This window comes from Pinus tabuliformis, chromosome 9, assembly GCF_031772625.1.
Source record: "Pinus tabuliformis cultivar Carrire ecotype Pingquan chromosome 9, CPIR1, whole genome shotgun sequence".
Taxonomy (NCBI): Eukaryota; Viridiplantae; Streptophyta; class Pinopsida; order Pinales; family Pinaceae; genus Pinus; species Pinus tabuliformis.
Genome location: NC_142307.1, coordinates 1,628,674,787 through 1,628,701,679, shown reverse-complemented (window position 1 = coordinate 1,628,701,679; position 26,893 = coordinate 1,628,674,787). Strand labels below are relative to the sequence as shown.

Genomic DNA, 26,893 nt, shown 5'->3' with positions numbered 1-26,893 from the left:
AAAATCTCAGCGAAAGAGGAAGCACCACGTGGAAGGTTTCCACTGGGTCCCTCATATCGCATATTGGCACAAGAGGAAGAAGAGGCCCCGGCAGGGTCCTGACTGCGATTGTGATATTTCATATCGCAGTTTGGAGGTGGAACAAGTATACGAATCGGCCCTAGTAGGAGGGGAACGGTAGCATGGAGTGACACCTTGACCCATGTTGATTTACATTTGCGGGAGGATCCGGACCCGATATGTTATATTTTGTGGTTTATAAATCTCGGCAGGCCTGCCATATCGTAGAGTGTTGAAGTTGGGTTGATACGCCGATGGGTTCCATGCCGATTGTGATTTGCGGGGAGGATCTAGACCTGATATGTTATATGTTTTGGTTTATAAATCTCGGCGGGTTCGCCATATCGTAGAGTGCTAAAATTGGGTTGATACGCCAATGGGTTCCACGTCGATTACAATTTTCGAGGAGGATCTGAATTTGATATGTTATATGTTGTGGTTTATAAATCTCGCACAAGTCTGCCATATCGTAGAGAGTTGAAGTTGGGTTGATACACCGATGGGTTCCACGCCAATTGAGATTTGCGAGGAGGATCTGGATGCGATATATTATATATTATATATTATGTTATATAATCGAACATGTCCATCTCTCGCACAAGTGTCTGTTGTATTGGCTTTGGATTGTCCGCCAATAGTTAAAAGCGTCGATAGACATGTTGTTGGGCCTTAAGCCCGGTTAATGGGTTTTCTATGTTTAAACATGATTTAACTATTATTACAAGGTTGGTGCCATATAACCTTCTGTCTCGATCCCACCTGCCTAAAATTGGTTATTATGTTAAAAATACTCCAGTTTTGAGGGATACTGCCATGCTTATATATATGACTATTGTGTCAGAAAAAGGCAGGGGGAGTCAACAGATAATGAAGAAGCACACACAAGCAACAAACCCTGAACTTTGCAGCAAGCCAGACCTCGCCTTGAGCAATAGGGAGGTTTCTAGAGGTTGCAGAAGATCTGATTATCCAAATTGGGAGTTTGGATAGGCATTTTTGCACTATTTTTCGCTAGGAGTTTAGTGGTACTATCTGTTTCTGAAGCTGGGCCCATATTTCAGCTTGGAGGTATAAGGGTTATAATTGCTTGTTGCTTGTACTTTTATCTCTTTTATGCCACTAATTGAATAAAGGCATCCCCACTATTGAGCAGGGCCCAGAGACGTAGTCCAAATTGGACGAACTCCGTAATCAAATCGTCGTGCCATAGCTTTTGGGTTCCTCTGATTATTTCCATGTTGTTTACGTGCTTTTAAGTTCCATGTTTAACTAATTCTGTTATATGTAATTCTGATGCATCTGTAAGTAAAAGATATTGGATCAAGTTTGGTATCGGAGTAGGTCTTTATAGATGTGAATTGCATGAGTTTATGCTAACCCGGAACAAGCTGGAAAAAGGAGAAGGAACACTTTATTATTTTGATCCTGAAGCAGGATGTGCACAACAAAGAAGAAACATGGCCAATGAAGAAGCTCATTGGGAAGAGGTACAAAATTTCAGCAATGTGTTCTACAATATGGCAGGGAATGTAGACAAGTTGTTCGCAGAGTATGAGAAGGCGCTTGGGCATGAGAATAAGGATACTAATGACCATGGGTTAGCAAATCATGAAGATGGTGGAGAAGAGCCTCCTACCTCTCCTTCTTCAAGTGATCGTTCTCATCACTCTCATCAAAATTCCAAGAAGACATCTAAGAAACCGTTCTTCAAGTTAGATGTAAAGTTTGACCTGCCCATGTAAAATGGAGAGTGTAGTGGAAAAAAATTAATAATTGGATAAGATAGATAGAGGTATATTGCTAGATCCAGCAGATCGAAGAAGATGCGTTGAAAGTCCAGTTAGCATCTCTTCGTCTGAGCGGCACTACTCTTGTTTGGTGGGAGAGCAAGCTGCAGAATGGCAACACAAAGTCAGGTAACCTTATGTCCTCTTGCTCTAGTTTTATTTCTACATTGAAAGACCAATTCTACCCTCTGGGTTATAAGCAAAGGGAACTTATGGACTGGAAATATCTAAGGCAAGGTAAGGGCTAGAATGTGCAAAGCTTCACTGAAGAATTTCGGAAACAAGCACCGAATCTGGGCATCTCATTAGATGCACCTGAGACAATAACTAAGTATATAGGTGTGCTACATAGTTACATTAGACACTCATTATTATTATTTGAGCCCACTAAAATTGATGCGGTTAGCATAAGGGATATTCATCTTGAAAGCTGAGGCAAGAATGATCGAGATGATCAAGCTAAAAAGGCACCATTCAAACCTGAGCATGGAAATTTCTAGAAAAAGGTAAAAGGGAAGGATAAGAAGACTGTTGTAGCCAAGAAAGGGGACGTAGCAACACTATATTGCACTCATTGCAAGAAAGATGGTCATGATGAGGACCACTACTGGAAGCTGCATCTAGAGTTCAGACCAAAGAGATTTGGTGGAAGGGGGAAGTAGAATACAATGGAAACAACACAGGACCTTGGATCAGATTCTAGCGATGAGACATCGATCACAGTCATGGGCACAAGAGGAACCGAGAGGATTTCCCCCTAAATGGTAAATCCAACATGTGATCCATTTACAACAGGATTCTCCTTTACCGAATGTTGTCATGTACAGGATGGCTTCTATCGAGATGGAGGTGAACAAGAAACAGGTGCAGGAACTGTTAAATCAAGGAGTCATCAGACCAAGTTCTTCCCCTTGTGGCTCACCGATCATGTTGGTGCCCAACAAAGATGATACATGGAGAATGTGTGTAGATTACATGGCACTGAACAAGATCATGGTGAAGAACCGATACCCTCTCCCTCGCATTGGTGAATTGTTAGATTAGTTGAAAAATGTTGTTTATTTTATAAAGATGGATTTGCATAGTGGTTATCACCAAGTTATAATTGGAGAGAACAATGTTTGGAAGACCGCGTTCAAAACCAAATAGGGGTTGTTCGAATGGATGGTGATTCCATTCAAACTGTCCAACGCTCTAGCCACGTTTATGAGGGTAATGAACAATTTATTTAGGCCATTTCTTGATCATTTTGTTCTTGTATATCTGGACGATATTCTTGTGTATAGTAGGACATGGGATGGACATGTGTCTCATCTAAAGAAAGTGCTTGATGTTATGAAAAATGAAAATTTGTATTTAAATATGTCAAAGTGCGAGTTTAAGATAACTTCTATGATTTATTTAGGCCACATTGTCGGCAATGGACAATTGAAGATAGATCCCTCTAAAGTGGAGGTGATTATGAATTGACCTAAGCCCACGAATGTTACAACCATTCGAATTTTTTTGGGCTTGGTACAATATTGGAGAAGGTTCATTGCAAACTTCTTCATTATCACAACCCCCTTGCACGCCTTGACTAGTGTGAAGTAGGACTTTTAGTGGGGAGGAAAACATCAAAAATCCTTCGACACACTGAAAGAGAAGATCATGACAACACCAGTGTTAGCCTTACCAGACCTTCAGCGGCCTTTTGAAATTGAAAAAAATGCTAGTGGATATGCCATGGGCAATGTATTGATGCAGCAAAAAAAGATATGTTACCATTCAAAGAATTTCTCCCATGCTCTTGTGAATTATCCCACGTATGACAAGGAGTTGTATGGCTTGGTCCATAGTGCAAAGAAGTGGAAACACTATCTGATTAGCAAGGAGACCATCATCCATACGGATCATCAGCCCTTGCAATATCTTCAATCACAGACCAAGCTTCAGCAACCCCGTCACTTTAGATGGATGGGATTCCTACAACAATTTCATTTGGTGATAAGATACAAGAAGGGCGCTAGCAAAAAAGTAGCATATATGCTTTCTCGCCCTCCTATTTCTGCATCTGTAGTTTTTCAAAAATTTTCTTTATAATTAGAAATTTATGCTGAACAATATGCTAACGATAGTGATTTTAAACAAATATACGCAAAACTGACTTGTGGATCATAGGTGGACAATTATTACTTGCAGGGAAATCTATTGTACCACCTTGGAAAACTGTGCATACCTAGTGATGGAAGGGTTCATGTAATCAAAGAGGCTCATACCTCTTTTGTGTCTGGTCATTTTGGAATTGAGAAAACTTTATGTCATTTTTAGAGCTTTTGTTTTTGGCCTCATATGAAAAACATTGTGACTTGCTTTGTAAAGGATTGTCTGTTGTGTTCTATTTCAAATCCTTCTAATAGAAAAATTGGGCTCTACACACCACTCCCTATTCCAAATCGAACATGGGAAAGTGTATCCATGGACTTTGTAGGAGGTTTGACTATGTCTAGGAATGGTCATGACTATTTGTATGTCATTGTGGATTGGGTTAGTAAAATGTGTATTTTAATGCCTTGTAAAATGCAGGTCACTGCTGAGCAGAGTTCTTTTCATTTCTTTCAGCATGTTTGGGTGCATTTTGGGTTGCCCACATTGTTGACACCTAATCCGAAACGGATGGGTGAACTCGACAATCATCAGGAAGATGAACTGATCTGTTATATTTATGTATATAAATATGAGTTAGCTAATGAATAATAGATCAGTTTTCTCTCCCGCTCATTCTGGAGTTACCCTGGCCTGACATGGTATCAGAGCACAGGTCCCAGATGGGATTCCTTGTAACTCCTCTGCCTGAAACATCTGCCTGGCTATAACGCCTTTGTCTGCATAAACGTTAGTCTCTCATATAGTGCTTCCACTGCTGAAGACTGCGCCCTCTGTCCTGAGTGCCTCTGACATTATCTACGCATCAGTTTTTCCTGAGCGTTCTCCTTCTGTCCCGCTTTTGTGTGCCACACGCATTTAGCATTTGCTATTTTATTAAGAGACAAGTTCCCGTGGGTGAGTGATATCGTGGTGTACGTTCCATCGGTGTCTCCTGTGCAGCTAAAAGCCATAAATGCCTTCAACTGCACTTTTCTGTGTGTTAATGAAGATGGCAAGCGGACAGTGGAGAAGCCCACCTTGTTTTTCATGCCTCGCTGCCCAACTCCTGTCCTTGACAATGCGTTGTTAGCAAACTGGACGAGTAGCAATTTGAACAAGATTATCATATTGTCCCACAGTTTTATGCACTCGACGAGTTTTACACTTTAACGCTGGTTTTATGCTGCCTGAACGTTTGAATATACGGTGGTACTACGCAGTTTGTATCAAGCTCATTCACGCTCCATTCATTCACATTTGAATATACGACTTGTCCACGAGTTCCAGCTTCCACCTCAATTACTGGACATGAGTGAGGTATAGAATGGAGTTGTGGTTTGAGTTGAGCAAGGTGGTTCATTGTAATTTAGAGGCGGTCAAATTGAATAGAGCAGGAAGTCGGAGGCGCGGATCAAACAAAGCACACCAGCGTCCCTTACTCCCCACCGTTTTAGAATTGCAAGAGTGCTTGTCTATAAATATATGTTTTCTTTTCTCCGTTGGATAGTATCAGAGGATTTAAATAGGCAGCGCATTTAAATAGGCAGTTGCACAGTTTTTTATAATGTTGTATTGAAGCATAAAGTGTAAGCAGTTGCACAGTTTTTTATAATGCTGTATTGAAGCATAAAGTGTAAGCAGTTGCACAGTTTTTTATAACGCTATATTGAAGCATAAAGTGTAGGCAGTTGCAAAGTTTTTTTTTATAAGGCTGTATTGAAGCATAAAGTGATGAAATTCTGATGCCTTCTGTCACACATTAGAGGGATTTGTAAAAAAAAAAAAAATATAGTGCATAAGGCTGTAAGGAAGTTTTCTTTTTTCAAGCAGAAATATTTTTACAGAATGCATTCAATCATTACTATGGTCGGAATAATTCTCACTGGCAAGGAGAACTATTCTGAATGGTCCCGGATGGTTAAACACACCCTCATCTACAATGAGTTGTGGAAAGGTGTGTGTGTCGGAGAAGACAAAGACCCAGTGCAGCCTACATCAGACAAAGAACTCGCCATTTGGGAAAACAAGAACAGCAAAGCCTATGCATTGATCGCAGCATCTGTAAATGAGGAAGTAAGTCATCAGGTTTCATCCTATTCCACTGCCTTTGAAGCTTTACAAAAGCTGAAAGAACTCTATGATACACATTCTGCACTTGAATTTGTTTAGCTCATGATTAAACTTTTCACTCTTGAACTGAAAAATAATGATCCTCTTGCTCTTGCATTTGAAATAAAGTCTATAATGCATGATATTAAATCCACTAAGGTTGAGCTGGATATCTCTCTTATTGCCTTTCTCAAAGCACTCTATCCTACCTACTCCAATTATCTTGAGTCTTTACAAGCAAATGGAAATCTTAAAGATATAACCTCTAACTCTCTTGTGAAAAAGTTTGCTGAAAGAGAGAAAGCCTTTGGAAAGAAAACAGTCCCTGAATCTTCTGAAGAGACTGTTTTCCTTGCTCATAAAGAAAAGCATCCTGCTCAAGATTCTACAAGAGGAAGAGGTGGACGAAGAGGAAGAGGAAGATACTTTAGAGGTAGGGGGGGTAGACATCCTCAAGCAGAAAAGGCAGATCTGCATTGCATTCACTGCAAACGAAATGGATCACATGATGCTTCTACATGCAAGCTACCATGGGACAAAGTTGAGTAGAGAAGAAATCAGCAGAAAGATAAAACTGATGACACAGACAAAGGTAAAGCACCGGAATCCGCTCACTATATTGAGGCACAATGTAACATTGGAGTAAATGAAGATTTGTTTAATGATTCACTTGCTTCTTCGAAAAATGATTGGTTGCTTGATTCAGGAGTAACCTGTCATATGACTCATAGGAAAGATTTTTTTGAAGATTTCACTGATAATGTTGATGGAGCAGTATACTTTGCAGATCAGTCAAAAATCAAGCCATCAGGGCTTGGCACAATCAGGCTTAAATTGCCTGGTCTTCCAGACTTTCTTCTAGATCATGTTCTATATCTCCCACAGCTCACGAGAAACTTGTTGTCCCTGGTCCACATCCGCCAGCAAGGTCACTCCATTCACATGTTTGATGGAAAGCTTGAGGTAAGAAAGGTATCTGACCATTCACTTGTCATGAGGGGTATAGATGAAGAAAGATTTCTTAAACTGCAAGGAACCTCTGCTCATGCACAAAATTTTTCATATATTTCTCATCATGAAGAAGGTACACTTCCATCAAGTTTATTATGGCATGCTAGATTTGGACATTTAAACTATGATAGTCTCCACTTGTTGAAGAAAAATGGTGTTGCTGGTTTGCCTACAATTCCTAGAAAACATAAGCAATGTGATGCTTGCATTCTAGGAAAGCATAGCAAACAGTCTTTTCATGATTCAAATTCAAGAGCACATAGGAAGCTTGAACTCATTCATTCAGATTTATGTGGTCCAATGCCTGTTTCTTCTGCAAATGGAAATAAATATATCATGACATTTATTGATGATTACACCAGAATGTGTTGGGTTTATTTATTGAAGAACAAATCTGATGCTTTTCAAACATTCAAGAATTTTCATAAATGGATTGAAAATGATGCACAATGTCATATTGGGTCTATTCGCACTGATAATGGAAAAGAATATACATCAAATGAATTTGAACACTATCTTCGCCAACATGGGATTAAACATCAAACAACTGTGCCTTATAATCCTCAACAGAATGGTGTAGCTGAAAGAATGAAGAGAACAATTTTGAATATGGTACGATCCATGCTTTTCTTAAAAAATGTAAAGACAATGTTTTGGGCTGATGTTGTTCTATGTGCTGCATATATAAAGAATAGATGTCCATCTAGTGCTATAAGAAACAAGACTCCTTATGAATTGTGGTATGGACATGTTCCTTCGGTAAAACATCTCAGGATTTTTGGTTCCACCTGTTATGCTTTAATACCAAAGGTACATAGAAACAAACTTGGTGCTAGAAGTCGTAAGTGTATCTTCCTGGGGTATTCAAACACATCTAAAGCATACCGCCTCTATGATGAAGTAAATAAAAAGTTTGTTTTATCTAGAGATGTCATTTTTCTTGAATCATCCAAATCTGACAGTGTTGTTGAGCGGCAACTTGATCGCTTGGATAAATTCACAAAACTGAAATCATTTCAAGAGTTTTATAATCAGATTCCACATCTTGAAGGGGGGATTCCTATACTAGATCAACATGTGGAATCTTCTTCTGAAGAACAATCTCCCCTGCATGACACTCCAACAATGGATGATGCTTTAAGTGATGTAATTGATAGAATTGGGAGACTCAATCTTGATTCAGACCCAACTCAATCAACAGAGCAGCCTGGACCATCTCAGAAAGGTCCCCCAAAGTGGCTGACAAAGACACTTGAAAGTGTTCATCCTGATGAAATTGGAAAAATAGGAACCAGAAATACAAACCGACAAGATGGAGGTGATCCAGATAACTCTAATTCACCTGTTGATATGGATGTTACTTATGATTGTGAATTGAACTTGTCTATAGATTTTGAACCAACTTCCTTCAAAGAAGCTGCTTCTCATGATGAATGGAAAGAAGCGATGCAGAAGGAGTATGATGCCCTCATAAAGAATGGCACTTGGAAGCTGGTTGATCGTCCATTTGGAACCAAACCAATTGGCTGCAAGTGGGTCTACAAGAACAAATACAAAGCTGATGGCTCACTTGACAAGCACAAATCTAGGCTTGTGGCAACAGGTTTTGCACAGAAGGAAGGGGTCGATTATGAGGAAACTTTTGCCCCCACAACAAAATGGGCCACCATTCGGACACTCTTTGCACTAGCTGCTCAAAACGGTTGGAAAGTCCATCAAATGGATGTAAAAACTGCATTCTTGAATGGAGATCTAAAAGAGAACGTTTTTATGTCCCAGCCTGAAGGATTTTCTATGAAAGGACATGAACACAAAGTATGCAAACTTGTGAAGTCCTTGTATGGCCTCAAACAAGCACCACGAGCCTGGTATGAAAAACTAACTGATCATCTTCTGAAACTCAACTTCAATCATTTTGATCTTGATGATGCAACTTTATTTGTCAAGAAAGTTGGAAAAACAGTTGTATATCTTGTGGTATATGTAGATGATCTTTTAATGATAGGGAACAATGAAAGCTATATTGCATCCATAAAGAAAGAATTAGGAAAAAATTTTGAAATGACTGATTTGGGCTATGTTCATTACTATCTTGGCATTGAAGTAACCCAACATCCAAAGTCCATATTTCTTTCTCAAAAGAAATACATTGGAGATCTGTTAAACAGATTTGGCATGACAGAGTGCAATCCCCTTTTTACTCCAATGGAACAAAACTTGAAGCTCACATTTATTGAAGGAAAGGAATTTGAGGATGCAACAAAGTATAGACAACTTGTAGGAAGTCTCATCTACCTCACTACTACCAGACCAGACATTTCATTTGCTATTGGAATCCTCTCCAGGTTTATGCAAAAGCCTTGTGAGGGACATTGGTCTGCTGCAAAAAGATTTCTAAGGTACTTGAAGGGAACTCAAGACCTTGGAATCAAGTATACACAGGAGGATGACTTCAACTTGATTGGATACTCTGATTCAGACTTCGATGGAGACAAAGAAACTGGGGTATCTACTTCAGGATATGCTATGAGTCTTGGATCAGGAGCTGTCTCCTGGAGATCACGCAAACAATTAGTACCTACAGATTCCACAACAGAAGCAGAATACGTGGTAGTAGCTAAAGCAACGAAAGAAATTGTGTGGCTCAGGAAAATTCTTGAAGATTTGCAGGTAAAACAAATACAATAAACTCCACTCATGATTGATAACATATCTGCAATAAAGTTGGCCAAGAACCCAAAGTTCCATGTGTTAGCGCTTGAGATTTCACCTCAGGCTGAGAAAGGTAAACCTCAAGGCAACATCAAACCATTCAGCCCCGTAGCTAGCCCTACGGGGCAGGAGAAGGATCTCTCCGGTCAATCTCGGTAGATCTTCAATTGAATGAGATGACCAATATGCTGACACTGATATTAGGCTAGTAAACTGATTAGAAAGGTTGATTTGGTTTTCTGGGCTACATGGGCAAAATCACAACTTGAACAGAGAAATATAATGAACAACACAGGTTATCGACTGAGGCAAGGTAGGCAAGAAATTTAGCATCAAATCTAGTTTTTAATGGGATGGCAAGACTGGTGAGGAGCTGACAAGGGCATAGGAGATGAATCCTTGTCAAACAGAGGAAAACATTAAACATGAACAAACTTATAGGCAGAGCATGGCAGGCATGAATTCTTACCTAAACACTTCATTTGTTCAGTTAGAAATGATCATGTAGTGAAATGAAACATAACAGATTACATATGAAACAAGGGAAAACTTATGCTAAATTATCATACCACAGGGATCTCAGAAGTCAGAGCTGTGAAATTTCATTAAAAATCCCTCTGTCAAAGACTGTACAATGGAGCTCAGTTCTCCTCCAGCGCTCAGCACTCAGAACTCTCCCCTCTGACTCCTAAATGAATCTTTTTTTTTTTTAATACAATGAATACAAGACTGCTAAGGAGAAAACAAATCGACCACAAAAAACCTCTGGGCTGTTCCACTACAATTACAAAAAATTAGAAAATAGCGTTCCATCTATGCTAAACATAGAACAACGTTTCCCTAAAATCCTCCGATGACTAACACATGGAATAACCGCTGGAGCGCAGCTACCTTTAAATCACTAACTGAATTCATAGATAGGAATACGAATCCTATTCATCTGGTAACAGGTGTCTTCAGGTGACTGAAGTGAAGAGCAGGTGTCAAAGACGTGCGCCATATTTTTCTTTAGTTGACAACGGATTAAAACTTATGCGATCAATGCCAGCAAGCTCTATTTGACACATAAGGGCCTTATTTCATCTAGACGCACAATAATCGCAGAAAAGATTGGCCTGGCATATGGGTTTCTATCCCATCAACTCTTTTAGATCACTGGAAAATGTTGATACATCGTGACAAAAAAATTTGAGTACGCAGTAACATCAACCCAAGGTGGAAAGCACTGTTTCAATTTTATTGCCCGCTTATCCCACAAAACCGTCTACATGTACAGTTCCAACACCATGCTTGCTCTCCAAATTACTCATATGTCAAGAACCTCCTTATGTTGCTCACCTTGCAAACATGTTGCACAAACTCTTTCTTCTCTTGAATAAAAAACATACCGACTGCCATTTCCAACCTGCTAAAAAGATAAAAGAAGTTGAAAGCTCAAATGACCATACTTTCGATGCCAAAGTAAATTGACATCAGTGTGTCCATTGTGCTGCAATTCTTGTGAACCTACCACGACCGCATCCTGCAAATTCATCACTGCCACATCCTGAAACCTGTAGTTCTCCACTCCTGAAGCAATAATTTATTCGCTCCTCTTGTCCTTCACAAGACACTTGTTCATTGTGCGCAAGCCGGTGATAGTTCGGTCTGATATTTGGATTGAATTGGTTACAGTTACGCTGAAAATGCACACTCAGATACCACATGCCGTTATGGTTTACTTTTACTGATTTCAGAATGATATCCTTGATGAGAGACTTATTCAAACATTCGAGATGAAGAACCTTGAAATTACGGAATAATCGTAGATGCCAAAGAGTTATTTGCTAGGCATTACTGGTTAGAAGAAGAATAGTACAAATTTTCCATTGGTGGCTACAAATACTCCTGTAACTTTAAAATTCATAGAAATAGGAACATTGCGGAGACCTGGAATAAAACAAGGAATGAAGAAAACTACGGAACCAATCACCTGTCAAAGGATGATGACTCATTGAAGGAACATAATGTGTAGGTGCCAGATCATGTCCTGTGTATGTCTTTAGTTCCTCATCTGTACAACTAAGAAAGCGCGTAAGCTAACCTGGCTGCTCACTCAGATGGAAACTATGAACAAATCCTACAGTCTGCCAATCAAAATATGCAGAGCACTCTGTGGAGAAAAGTGTATGAATTTTGGGATAATATGTCCTTCCCAGTCCTGGAGTTGGCAATTGCTTGGTTGCATTTTGCATGCGCCCATTCTTGATGAGTATCGTTGAGGAAGAAAATGTCCTCTTCAAAAATTCCAAATACTTGATCGAAATGGCTTTGAGCATCCATGTGATTTATGGTGAATCATAAGACCTTCGTTGATAGTATTAATGCATTCAATGCTAAGAAATAAGCCTCGCCTCTTGTTCAAATCAGGTTCCATAATTTGCACCTTTTTGGGATAAGGTGGTGGAGGGAAAAGACGGTTGCAGTCATAGACAATGTCATCATCCTGATATTCTGCCTTATCAAAGGACCAATTTCCAACAGTAAATGGCAGACCATAATGTAAAAGAATAGGTTCAGTCCCTTCTCGTGGAATAGATCCTGGATAAATCATCACTTATTTTATGGCGGAGTGCAACATCTGCAGCACCGAAAGAGTAACCATACATCTCACTGATCCATCCCTGACCAAAAATGTCCCCTATTATGTTGGTTCCCTAGTGAGCATGATTCCCCCGTACTTCTTCAGTCTTTGAAAGCCATAACGGTGCCAAAGCTCTTTAATCATCAATATGAAATACTAGAGGCCCACCAACTTTGTCACAGTATTCTGGATGCTTTGTGTGCAGCTGAGCCAGAATATTATCACATCCAATAAGATATCCATAGTATGCAGCCACAGGCTTGCCTTTTTCTACACCAAGTTCCCAAGGAATTATTGGTCTTCGAATGATCATGTCCGCATCCAAAATTACAACCCAGTCAACATTCTTTACATCTTGGCTATGATTAAGCCAGTGTACAACACCTGCTGGTTTATTTATTGCAGGATACAAGGGTATATGAGGCTATGAATATTTGATCAAGATCTGGACCTGCAACATTAATTTTCCAGCATCAATTTTCCAGAAGACTTCTTTTTCCCACGCGACCCCTCTCTAACTTCATCCAACACACTTGCAAGTTGAAGTCGTTGATAGTAAACTGGACCAATGAATATTTCACAAGTAAGCTCTGTGCCAAGGGTGCCACTGTAGGGAACCTCTATGCCATGATAGTTGAAACCATATGAATATAAAACTTGACCAAATTCATCAACAGTAGAGTCTGATGTATGCTTTGTTTTATTTGTGCTTTTACAGAGGTAGGAGCTTGAAGTAGCTGCCAGTTGAAGAGCTGAAAAACAAATTACATAATCTAAAAAGCAACATTTAAATGATTTCTTCTTCAAAACCCTGTTTTGAAGAAGAATCAATCTCTGACATGAGACGGAGTCTAACATCGGCTCCACTTGGGATGGCAGCTGCCGCTCTGTGGAGGTGCCAAGAACCACAGAAATTTGGGAGAGCAGACAGTGCCTCCACTCATTGGGCAATGGAGTCATCATCGACCCAATTCTTGACTTAATTTTCAAACTGAAACTGAACTCAAACAATCTTCAAGCAAACTAAAACAAGATGCTGCCCTTATGGCTGCTTATTTATTTACAAAGCCTACTCTAATTTGTTGTACAAACACTAGATCAGGTAACACTAAAATGCCAAATTAACCATTCAAGTAAACCTGAAAATGAAGCCGCTTGAGAATGCTGCCACGAAGTCACAGATGCAGTTGCTGGCAGCCCTTCATGCACGTACTGAGCCTGATCATGTACAAGACATCCTGATCTATCAATCAAACTGAAAAATGTGTCCATGTATGCCACAATAGGATCACGGAAGCCGGACTCTGTTGGCTGCCCCAACTCTGTGATGCATACTTCCAGGTGCACACTCTCAATGTAAACAACTGTAGGCAATTCTATGATATCTTTTCTCGAATGAGGAAGGATTTCCAAGAAATTTTTAGGGTCCTGGAAATCATATGACTGAATCTGCTCATCGAGATACTGAATCTCATTTTCAACTCTTTCAACAACTAACTCACAAAATTTAGTTTTGCTTTCAAGATGAAGCTTCGGAGATTTCAAACATTGAAGGAAAATACTGAAAAATTCTTCATTAATTTCAATATCTACTAACCACTCTCTAACTCCGTTTATAGCTTCACAAAGTGCAGGGTCTGCCACATACCCTACCATTGCATGAACAGATCAGCATGCGTTTGAATGTCTGGATCGAGTTGGAGTCGCCAGGTGAATGGTTCAGCCTGCATAAGTGTTTGACTGCTGTCCACCATCAGCATCAGATCTGCACCTTCATCGCATGTACTGGGAGAAGACAAGACAATCAAAAAATTGAATGTTCTCCCCAGTATGGTCGCCAGCGGCTTCTCAATTGCCTTTGATGTCCTTGCTGAGCTGATAAAGCATTTAAGTACCCTCTTTGATACTCTTCAGATTCTTCTTCAAGTATTGTATCATTTGACAAAATATAATGCTCATCTTGGGGAAAGACAAAATTACTCACCAACTCATCTTCTTCCGTAATATATGTGGGCATATCATCAAGAGTGAAGAAATGATTTTCCTCGCCAACATTATCACCTTCATCTTCAGACTCTTGGCTAACAAAATTCTGCTGAAAAGGAGGTTTCATTTGCTGCTGAACTGCTGTGTCTTGTGCCTTTGTTTCACACTGCTTGATCCTATATTGTTGCTGCTGTTGACTGAGAAGGAAGTCAATAGGTTGTATAAGTCCAGAATCATAGTGCCAATCCAGTTTTCCGATTGGATCTCAAACTTGGTGCCCGTGAGGAAGAAAACCGGTGAGATTCGCTTGTGTATAGACTTTAGAAATCTGAACAAGGTGTCATTAAAGGACAATTATCCGCTGCCCAAGATGGACCACATATTGCAGCGGGTTGTGGGGGCATCTAGGATGTCATTGCTTGATGGTTACTCCGGATATAATCAGATTTTGGTGCACGAAGATGACCGTGACAAGACAGCATTTACTACTCCATGGGGTACATTCCATTATGCCAAGATGTCGTTTGGATTGAAGAATGCAGGTGCCACATTTCAGTGGGCAATGGACATGGCCTTTGCAAATGAGAAGGATGTCTTTTTAGTTGTTTATCTTGATGATTTGACCGTGTTTTCTAAATCAGATGAAGAGAATTTGTTTCATTTGACTAAGGTGTTTGAAAAGTGCAGAAAATATGGCATCTCATTGAATCCAAAAAAAAGTCTTTTTGCTATGAGCGAAGGTAAGCTGCTTGGCCATATCATTTCTAAATACGGCATTCGTATAGATCCTGCATGAGTAAAAGCAATTCAGCAAGTGGAGCAGCCCCGTAGGAAGAAAGAAATTCAGTCTTTCAATGGTAAATTGAATTTTCTGCGTCATTTCATTCCCAATCTTGCTGAACATCTTAGAGAAATAACAAATATGCTAAAGAAGGACAGCGAGCTTAAATGGAGCGAAGAGGCGGTGAAATCTTTTAATTTGATAAAGGTAATCTTATCTTCAGCCCCAACTTTGATTAGCCCAGATTATACACAGGATTTCATTTTGTTTTCATTTGCCTCGGAGCATACATTGGCAGCCGTGTTAATGCAAAAGAAAGATGGAGTTGAGAGGCCCATAACGTTTTTCAGCCGCATCATAAGGGACGGAGCGCTGAATTATAATATCATTGAGAAGCAAGCATTGGCCCTGATCAAAGCATTGAAAGATTTCTGAGTTTACATATTGAATTCTCATGTTTTAGCATATGTTCCTAATGCAGCTGTGAAGGATGTTTTAGTGCAAACGGAACCGGAAGGAAGAAGGGGTAAGTGGATCGCTGCACTCTTAGAATATGATGTAGAAATTAAGCCTACCAAGTTGATTAAAGGTCAAGGTCTAGCTAAGTTGATGGCTGAAGCAAACCTTCATGTCCTTGATATAAATCTGATTGCTGCCTTGTCCGATGAAGATGAAGAAAATTCAGTTCTACAGGTGTCCAATATCTTTGTGTCTTCTCCTTGGTATGCTGATATAGTTTATGTGCTTCAAAACTTATCTTCACCTCCTGGAATGCCTAGAAACAAAGCTAGAACGTTGAAGCTAAAGGCTGCCAAATTTTGCATTATCAAATCTGCACTTTATTGGAAAGATCTCGGTGGCATCTTGCTGAACTGTTTCGTCGAAGAGGAAGCAAAAACAACAGTAGATGATTTCCATAAAGGTGACTGTGGGGGTCACTTATTTTGGAAGACTACGACTAATAAGATCTTGAGAGCTGGTTTCTATTGGCCTTCTTTATTTTCTGATGTGTATAAAGCGGTAAAGAGCTGTCATGAATGTCAAGTTTTTCAAGGAAAACAGAAATTACAGCCATTGCCTCTCAAGCCGGTGGAAATCAATGCACCATTTCAGCAGTGGGGTTTGGATTTTATTGGCGAAATCTACCCAGCATCTTCCGGGCAGCATCGATGGATCTTGACCGCCACAGATTACTTCACAAAATGGATTGAAGCCATTCCCACCCGGCAGGCTACAGATTTGGTAATTATTTCTTTTCTTGAAAATAATATCTTGTCACGTTTTGGCTCTCCACAAAAGTTGATTACAGACAATGCAGCTGCATTCAAATCGAAGAAGTTGGTTGATTTTTGCTATAAATATAACATCAGCTTAGGGAATTCAACCGCTTATCATCCGCAAGGTAATGGGCTAGCTGAATCTTCAAACAAATCTCTAGTGAACATTATAAAGAAGTTGCTGGAAATAAATAAGAAGAGCTGGCACAAGAAGTTAATAAATGCACTATGGGCTGATCGGGTATGTCAAAAGAAGTCCATTGGTATGTCACCTTTTGAAATTGTTTACGGAGTAGATGCGGTGTTTCCTACTTCACTTAGTGTCCCAGTAGCCAAGTTGTTTCAAGAAGCTAGTGGTGAGGAGGATCCTATGCAACGGCGGATCAGTCAAATGATTCATTTACAACAGACACGAGAAGAGGTTCACCAGAATTCCCTTAAGTTGCAGGAGCGCATAAAGAAAATCTATGACAAAAAGGCCAAAGCAGATGAGTTTCAGATTGATGATGTTGTGTTACGGTGGGATGCCCGCAATGAAGATAAAGGGAAGCATGGAAAGTTTGACAACTTATGGAAGGGTCCTTACAAAATTGCAACATAGTGTGGTCCAAATGCTTTCCTTCTCAAAGAAATGAACGGTGATGAATGTCTTGGTGGGTCGGTGAATGGCCGGCTGCTCAAAAGGTATCATGCTTGAGCATTTTCTGCTCTCATCACTTTCATTGTAAATACCATTTCATTTTCTTTCTGCAGCAAGTGTGAAGCTGATTTTCCATCTTCAGTTTGGGGCCCGCGGTGAAGGCTATAATTCTGAAAATGGTGATTAGTTCGTGTGAGTTTTACAAGTTGTTTCATGTCAGTTCATTTTCTGTATAGAGTAAGTGAGTTAGTGTCCAAGTTAGTCTTGAATTTCAGTCAATTGTCCAAGTCAAATAAAGTTGTTTTCAAGTTGGTCACATGTGAATAAGTTGACTCCATTGCCCAATGAAAAAAGCACTGGTCTGCTCTCCCAGAGGTCTGAGGTTCTTTGTACCTCCAAGGAGCTACCATCCCCATTGGAGCCAATGTTAGTGTCGGTCTTGAAAGCCCTCCATCGGTGATCAAAGCTCTTTGCATTTGCATTAGTAGGTGTCTCATTAGTGTCAAATTTTGCATCCCGTTAGGCATGCCATAACCCTGATGGAGGAGCTGGTCTATTTATACCCCTCTTGGCTTTGCTGGATCAGGTCATATCAGTCATTAAGTTTTTCAAGCTTGTCTTGTTTTGTCTTAAGGTCAAAGGTCCTAGGTCTAGGGTTTTGGCCATTTATCCTTGCAAGGTCATGTCTTTGAAAGTCCTTGAATGCCCAACAAGCCAGAGGGAGGATTGTAAACATGTTTCTTTGATATTTTCATCATGTACAGTTCATTTTTAACCTTGGATTTAAAAACTCTGTTTTTAAAGCCAAGGTCATGTTAAATTTGTGTAAAAAGAATGAAATTCCAAAAAGTCTACAAAAGGACAGTAGTAACCCTGGTCCCCTTGCCAAAATCCCTCAGATGATCTACCTATAAAAAGAATCAAGTCAAAGCACTCAATGAGTCAAAATCAAGATAAAGGAAACCAAAAATCTGTGTTATAAAGTGTCAAAAGAAAAAACATTAGAAAGTGGGTTTGTAAATGAAATTTTTTCAAATGAGACTTATAAAAGCCCAAATTCCCTCCTTTCACCCTCATTGTGCATTTTAGAGCTTGCAAGAGAGAAAGAGAGAGTGATTGAGAGAAAGGATCGAAATTGCAGTGATTTCAGGCAGCAGAGTGGTGCGCGACCAGTCAAAGGAGGTGCGCGACCTGTTGGGCGGTGCGCGATCCGTCCAGGACTCCTCCGCAGTTCAGAAATACTACGGGCACGACCCGTTGGGAGGTGCGCGACCCGTTGGGAGGCCTGCGCGACCCGTTGAACCGTTTGCCTGCAAACTTCAACAAAATTCCTCAATCTCCCTTCAAATCATCTAAATTGGTCAAGGTAGGCTCTTTACTCATGGTTATTGAGGATGGTGATGAATATAAGACTTTATGCTATGATTTTAAGCTCAAATCATGCAAATGAAAAGACTTATATGGCTGCAATATTCATGTGCAAACTGTGCTAGGGTTTATGGTGTTTCAAGTTGTTTTTCCTTTGGTTTGTTTCCCTCCCTTCCCTCTTGCTCACATTCATATGTACATCTTATTTTCCCCCATGTCATTTTATAAATGAAATACAAATTTTTTCCCCATCCTTAACCATTAAAAATGAAAACCCTACCCCTTTCCCAAAGCATCAAAAACAAAAAATGAAAACCCTAATTCCCCTCTACCATATGCATATGCAAAATAACAAAAACTGTTGGTAAAATGTCAGCATGTTTTGTGCATGGTTTCCCTTTTTCCCTTATTGAAATTGTATACATATTCCCATATTTACTTTCATGCATGTTTTTCCCATATGCAATAATCTTTGCAAATGATTTCCCTATTACAAATATGTGTTCCTATATGCATATGATTTGCAAAGTTTCCCTTGAAATTCCCTGTACTATTTATATATTCCCATTCCTTGTTAAAATATCCCTCCCCTAACATTTCCCTCATGTTTTGTTCCCCTTGAAACAGCATATATTTCAGCACTTTTTGCAGGCAGATACAACAGTTTTATTTGTCCACTTTGCTCCTAAACCATGTCAGAAACCGAAACTTATGAGCAAAGTGATGACCATTCATCATCTACAGAGGTTGAGGAACAGAGGAGGCCTCGTAAGGGTGGACATCATAAGCGAGAGCAGCCCACCTCTCTGGCAGAATTACAGGCTTGCCCCATGGCAGTGAGTTGTTTTTAGTATATGTCTTGTTATGATTTCTGTGAGAGAATTTCTCAGATTCAGCATCATAGAGAGTTGGCCCTCTTGTTTTTCTTGCACCTCCATGATGGACATGTCACTCTGGCAGCGGTGAACTTCACATTGACTCCTGAGGTGATCTCACAGGCTACAGGGATACCAAATGTGGGTGAGGTGTGGCCTAAGCGCAGATTGCTAGATTTTGTTCACTTTGAGCCCTATGTCCGGCCACCATTTGTGAGACTTTTGACAGGTGTTTTTCCATTCAGATTTCTCCAGAGCGAGTATGCTCCCATCATGAGGCTTATTATGCATTATTTTACCTGTGAGGGCAGATTTTCACAGGTGTACTCATATCACATTCGCCTTTTGATGCATTTCACCCGAGTGAGGATGATGAACATCCCGGTCTTCTTGTTTCATAACATTCAGAGGATGGTGCCCATGTTGCAGAAGAAGACCCTCGCCCAGCAGTACAGGAGCTTATGCCATTATGGTTTGATTCAGCTCATAGTCTCACATTAGTTGACTCAGCAGGGCATCACATGGGAGGAGTTCATCTCCCGTGATTTTTTCACAGTGCCACATTCGCCACATCAGGAGGTCATTCATGAGGAGGGAGGACCATCTCAGCAACCTGATGCTCCCATCACCCAACATGTTAGCTCCACTCCTTTGGTCACTTATCAGAAAGGTCCAAGGGCCTTATTTGCAGCAGCTAGGCGAGTACTATCTCCACAGCAGGTGGAAGGGGTCTTGCCTTCATCTTCAGCTCAGCGAGTGTTATCTCCACATCAGGTGGAAGGGGCCTCGCTTTCTTCACCAGCACAGGTACTACAGAGGGGCAAAGAGCCCATGATTCATGAGGATCCGATGATTGATCTTGAGGTCAGTCCTCCTAGCCAAGAGGCGAAGGAGATCATTCAGCATCTCAGGGCTGAAAATGATGTTTTACAGACGAGACTTGAGGGTGCTCAATGGACTATTACTTACCTGGAGTAGCGGAACAAACAATTGGAGGATGAGAAAGCGCTTGATGAGCTATGGAGGATTCGTAGCGACCGAGTCTTGAACCGTAGAAGACCCGGTGATCCATTGCCTGCTGATCGAGAGTCAATGCTCATTCGGGAGAATGCTCACTAGGAGAGGCTGTTGGCTAAGGCCAACCAAGAGAAAAGGCTGTTGAGAAACATGAAGAATCACTATTGGGCAAGAATGCATGTATACAAGGCCAAAATGAAAATGTTCCAAAGGAGGTTATTCGAGGCTCTTAAGCGGAGGAAGAAAACCAATCCACTCCGTATCTTGGCTGAGGCATCCCTCAAAGATCATGGCACTCACTAGCATCAGCTACAGCATAAATCCCAAAAAACATTGAGAATTTTGGGTAATTTTGGAATTTTTTGGAAATTTACAGGTTTTGGCTTCTCAACGGGTCTCACCCCCGGTGAGACCCTTTGTCATCGTAGCTCGGTTTTGCAAAAACTCAGCATTTTTAGATTTTTCATGCAAAATTACATATGCCCATGGATGGACTTGAGTTTTTATGGGGTTCTGGGCCTCCAGAAAGTCAAAATACATGCAAAATTTGACTTTCTGCCCCTTTTTTGAGTTGCAGAAGTAGTCTTGGGAGAATTGCGTTTTGACTTGGTAAATGACCTCCAAATTCAAAATTTCCAGTTGGGTTGGAAATTATACTCACATACCTTTCCAACGAGCTATCCTGCACCCAATTATGATACCGGGAAGGCCTCCAAACAGAGCTCCAAAGTGCGCGACCTGTTGAGAAAAGGGGCGCGACCCGTTGAGGAAATGTTGCCAGATTTGACCAGTTCAGCCCAGAAATTGTAGATTTGACCCTTTTCGACTTTCTGAGGTTAATGATGATCTTCATGGATGTAATTGTGACACTTTTTAGATACTTTTACTCTTGTTTAACATTTCTAGAAGATTTATGCATGTAAAGGGTAAAAATTGAATGTATGAACTGGTTTCCAAGTTTATAGAGGCAAGTTGTTTTGACTGCCTATTTTGTAGTGCTTAGTTTGGAAGTGGTTCAAACAGCTCCTAGGATAGTGAGCTCGACCCATGGAGGTAGGGAAAGAGGTTAGATCATCTATATTATGTACTTTCTTGCTCATTTTCATGGTTGGACTCTTGAGGGAGAAGCTATCACTGTATTATTTCACTTATATCTCTGCAATTTTTGGCTAAGGAAGACCAGGGTTTTGTAGTCATCTTTGGGATTCTTGTGGACTCATGTGTTGATGGTGTGATTCTCCATGTTATTGTAAGCTTTGTTATGTGATTCATTTCCTTTCTATACTTCTGCATATTAAACAAATGAAGTGTTAAAGTAAGAATTCATGCTTGCCATGCTCTGCTTTTAAATTTGTTTAATTTCTATGTTTCCTACTCTCTAAAGAGAATTCAAATTCATTGTTTGCTCTCTTTAGCCTTCCTATCCTTCTTTCCTAATCACCCACTTCAGCTAAGGAGATCAATACAGGTTCCTACCTCGCCCCAAAGACCCCCCTGCAAAAACTGTGTCCAATCCCCGCACCCTAAATTGCAGCTCCTCAATTTGCCACCGAAAAACCCCAAAAAACCCCAAATCAACCTTCAAATCAGTTTACTAGCCTAATATCAATGTTACCATGTTGGTCATCTCATCCCATTGAATATCTACTGAGATTGACTAGAGAGAGCCTTCTCCTACCCCGTAGGGCTAGCTACGAGGCTGAATGGTTTGATGTAGCTTTGAAGTTTGCCTTTCTCAGCCTGAGGTGAAATTTCAAGTGCTAACACCATGATCGTACTAAGCACATCAATACTAAATATCATCCGATCCGACATCATGTTGAGGCCAAAACGATCCATCTCCGTCATTGTTCCACAAACGAGAAAATTGCAGACATCTTCACCAAAGCGCTTGGAAGAGAAAAGCTTGAAAGATTCAGAACAATGCTTGGACTCACCAACATCCCTTCAGATTAAGGGGGGGAATGTTGACACCTAATCCGAAACGGATGGGTGAACTGGACAGTCATGAGGAAGATGAACTGATCCGTTGTATTTATGTATATAAATATGAGTTAGCTAATGAATAATAGATCAGTTTTCTCTCCCGCTCATTCTGGAGTTACCCTGGCCTGACACACATCTATTATGTCAGATCGAGACTCTCACTTTCTTGGGGAGTTTTGGACCAACTTGTGGAGAATGATGGACACTAAGATAAAAAGAAGACATTTCATCCACAGACCGATGGACAAACAAAGGTTGTCAACCACACCGTGGTACACTTGTTCCGAGGCTATTATGGGAAACATCCCAAGTTATGGGATGAACAACTTCCTTATGTGCATCATGCATACAATCAAGAATCACATTCATATACAAAGAGCTCACCATTTGAGACATGTTTTTCCTATCTACCTAGAGATCCCTTGGACATGGTCTTTGGGAAAGAGGAGGATAGTAATGGAGGAGATGATAGGGACAAAGCACAGAAGTTCATTAAGCCGATACAAGTGATTCATCAAGTAGTGCAGGAGTAGTTGGAGAAGAGTCAAGCTCGACATGATAAGCATTGATTTGACTATCAGTTTCAAGTTGGGGACAAGGTATGGCTCCATATCAGCAAGGATAAATGAAGGGAGAAGGGAAGAAGTTGAGACCCATTCGATATGGTCCCTTCACCATATTGGAAAAGATTGGAGACAATGTTTTTCATCTTGACTTGCCTGCTTAGATGCAGATGTACTCAGTGGTAAATGTAGAAAACCTAAAGCTTTATGAACCTCCATTGGTTATGGACACCGGGGAGGTTGCACATATTCCTACAGTGGATGATTTTGCACTAGAGTATCTAGATAAGTGGCCCAAAGATATCATACTTGACCAAAAAACGAGAAATTCATGACAGGGAGATGTGGAGTATATTCGTGTTGGCTTCAAAGAAATGCATCCAAGCAAAGCTTGATGGACGGAGAAGGAAAACGTGAGGGAGAAATTTCCTCACTTTCCAATTGACTGAAAAGTATTTTGTTATTCCAAAAGCTCTTAGTGTGGAGGATTGATCTAGGTGGATATCCAGAAAAGTACCAGTGGCATGGTAAAAGGCTCAGAACTCAAAGTGGAAGAATCTGGATAAACTTAACATCAGATCAAAGGGCTCATCATCCTGATTCCAGCAGTGCAAACGACACTCAAATCTGAGTCGATATGACGAAGTTAGAGCAAGTCAATGTTTTAGTTTGATTTCTCCAGGTGGCAGGAGAAGATGACATGGAAAAAATATCAGCGAATGAGGGAGCGCCACGTGGTAGGTTGCCACTAGGTCCTGCATATCGCTTATCGCCACAAGAGGAAGAAGTGGCTTAAGAATCGGTCCCTGTAGGGTCCCAACTATGATTACGACATCACATATCATAGGTCGGAGGTGAAAAAATCATACGAATCGGCCCCAGCAGGAGGGGAGCGATAGCATGGAGTGACACCCTGGCCCATGCCAATTGTGATTTGCGGGGAGGATCCAGACTCAATATGTTATATGTTGTGGGTTATAAACCTCGGTGGGTTCGCCATATCACAAAGCGTGAAGATGGGTTGATACACCGATGGGTTCCATGCCGATTGTGATTTGTGGGGAGGATCCAGACCCGATATGTTATATGTTGTGGTTTATTAATCTCAGTGGGTCTGCCATATCATAGAGCCCTAAAGTTGGGTTGATACACAAATGGGTTTCATGCCAATTTTGATTTGCAGGGAGGATCCAGACCTAATATGTTATATGTTGTTGTTTATAAATCTCAGACGGTTCGCCATATCGCAGAGCGCTGAAGTTGGGTTGATACGTCGATGGGTTCCATGCTAATTGTGATTTGTACGGAGGAGCTGAACGCAATATATTATATATTATGTTCTACAATCCATATATCATAGAAGTGTCTGTTGTATTGGGTTTGGATTTTCCATTGATAGATAAAAGTGCCGATAGACATGTCGTCGGGCCTTGAGCACAGTTAATGGGTTTTCTATGTTTAAACAGGATTTCACTATTATTACAAGGTTGTTTCCATATAACCTTCCAGCCTAATCTCGCCTACCTAAACTTGGTTATTATGTTAAAACTTCCCCGGTTTTGAGGGATGACGCCATGCTTATATATATGACTGTTGTGTCAGAAAAAGGCAGGGGGAATCAACAGATAGTTTAAAAGCACATGCACGTAGCAGACCTTGAACCTGGTAGTAGGTCAGACCTCACCTTGAGTAGCAGGGAGGTTTTGAGGGGTTACAGAAAGCCCGATTATGCAAATTGGGAGTTTGGATAGGTGTTTTTGCACTATTTTTTGCTAGGCGTTCAGTGGTATTATCTATTTCTGAAGTTGGGCTCTCCATTCTTTGTCCATATTTCAACTTGGAGGTATAAGGGTTGTAATTGCTTGTTGCTTGTACTTTTATCTCTTTTATGCCACTAATTGAATGAAGGACTCCCCACTATTGAGCAGTGCCTGAAGACATAGTCCAAATTGGAGGAACTCCATAATCAAATCATCATGTCATGGTTTTTGGGTTATTCTTATTATTTCCGCATTGTTTACATGCTTTTAAGTTCCATGGTTAATTAACTCTGTTATATGTAATTTTGATGCATCTGTAAATAAAAGATCTTGGATCACTACCATACAAGGATGTAATCATGCAACATATAAAAACATGTAAGTGGCATATAACAATATGTAACTAGTCATATACTCATGACAATTCATTCCACAAAATCAACATCAAGTTCCTCATGACAACCATACTACAACCATGATCAACATTATGCAATGCAACAAGCACATGGAATGCAAGTGTAAGAGACACACTTGAAACAAATATGCATGCATTACCAACACATTCACCCAAGGAGAGTGCAACCACACTCTGATACCACTCTGTAACACCCTCCTCACACAACTAACCAAGTAACCATGCCAACCGGGATAAACATGAGACGAGATGCTGCTATGATTAATTCAACCTCCTATGTGACCTTAAGGAAGTGGAATCGATGGAAACATAACACACAGACATTCAAGATAAGTTTCAAGACCCTCAAAAACCAATTCAAGACTTCAAACATCTTGCCCTTGGGTCTTATTGAAGTTTTGACCAACTTAAAACTCATTCACTCTCATGATATATGCATAACATAGTCCAAAAACCCAGATTCTCTCTCATAGTCTTGCCTGCTAGCGTCCAGGGACTCATTTTTCTAGTTATGTGCTAGCATCCCTGGGATTCGAACCACTTTTTTAGGCCCAGAGCCCAAGTCACTAACTAGAATGGAATGATAACTTATTATAATTAAAAGAATAGGGAAACAATGATGTAAAAGCAATAAGTTAAACAAGACCTTAATCAGACCCCTACTATCCATGATAAGAATTTCGTCAAACATGTTGGAAGCATGTAATCTATAGGTGTAACAAACAAAATTAAACATAGGGATGTTGTACTTATTTGAGAATTGGTAAGAACCGTTGTTCCCTCATGTAATTTGCTACATTACTATCTATTAGACCATAGATAAGTATCCATTCATTTACAAGTGAAAACATGCTGAGAGCAATACATAGATGTCATAAAACACACATATAACCAACATAATATAATAAAAAAATACTCATGAAAGTACAACCATATAAACCCCATATTATCCATCAAAATTATCATAGAAATACAAGGCAAAATAACCTTTCATTAATGATGCAGAAAAAAAACGCAGGATGGGACTTCCACATTCCACCGGACCATAGAATGGCTGAGCCAAATATGTCTTCAACCATTCACCCCATGCCATATTTGAAACATGAATGTGGGACTCGAACCAAGAGAACCAACTAGGGAATACCGAGGCTAAACCACCTCACATACATCAATAGAAACTAGGCTTTAACGCAATCCATCCCGGATCACTAGGCCAACATAATGAACATGTCATAATTGTCTTTACCGTGATCTCCACCTGATCACTAGGAAAAAAAGAATGGATTCCACCAGAGTTCTTCACCTATACTGTGTGGAATTTTCTTGTCTCCTAGTCTCTAAGGCTTTATCACAATTCAAACCCGAATCACTAGGCCCTAAAACAAGATGCACTCTCCAAGCTTTACCACATATCCCAAACCTGGTATTAATAGGCCCATTAGAGAGAAAACCACCTCTTGGATTTACCATATTTCGTATCATTCACTGACAAGGATTACTAGGCCCACCGAGTCAACACAATCCTAACTTTACTGCAAACCATAGTTTGGCTTAGGGGTCACTAGGCCAATGGATTTACCGTGATCCACAATCCGGTTCAAGGATCACTAGGCCATGTGCTCTATCATTCATAGATCCATCCCACTTAGATTCAAATCCATCTGGGAATCCAACTCAACCAAAACATGAGAACCCCATCACACCATAGCTATCTGGAAATGTCAAGTCTAGGCTGAAAACATTGTTACACCTAGAAAAACCCATGCCAAAATAGCAAAAGAATAATATGCAATACC

At 40.3% G+C, this 26,893-nt stretch overlaps 1 pseudogene; it reads right to left on the bottom strand.

Annotated features, from left to right (window-relative positions):
* Positions 1-4,786: 4,786 nt before the first annotated feature.
* The window catches only part of LOC149155059 (peptidyl serine alpha-galactosyltransferase-like), a 43,284-nt pseudogene continuing 21,177 nt past the window's right edge, over positions 4,787-26,893 (bottom strand).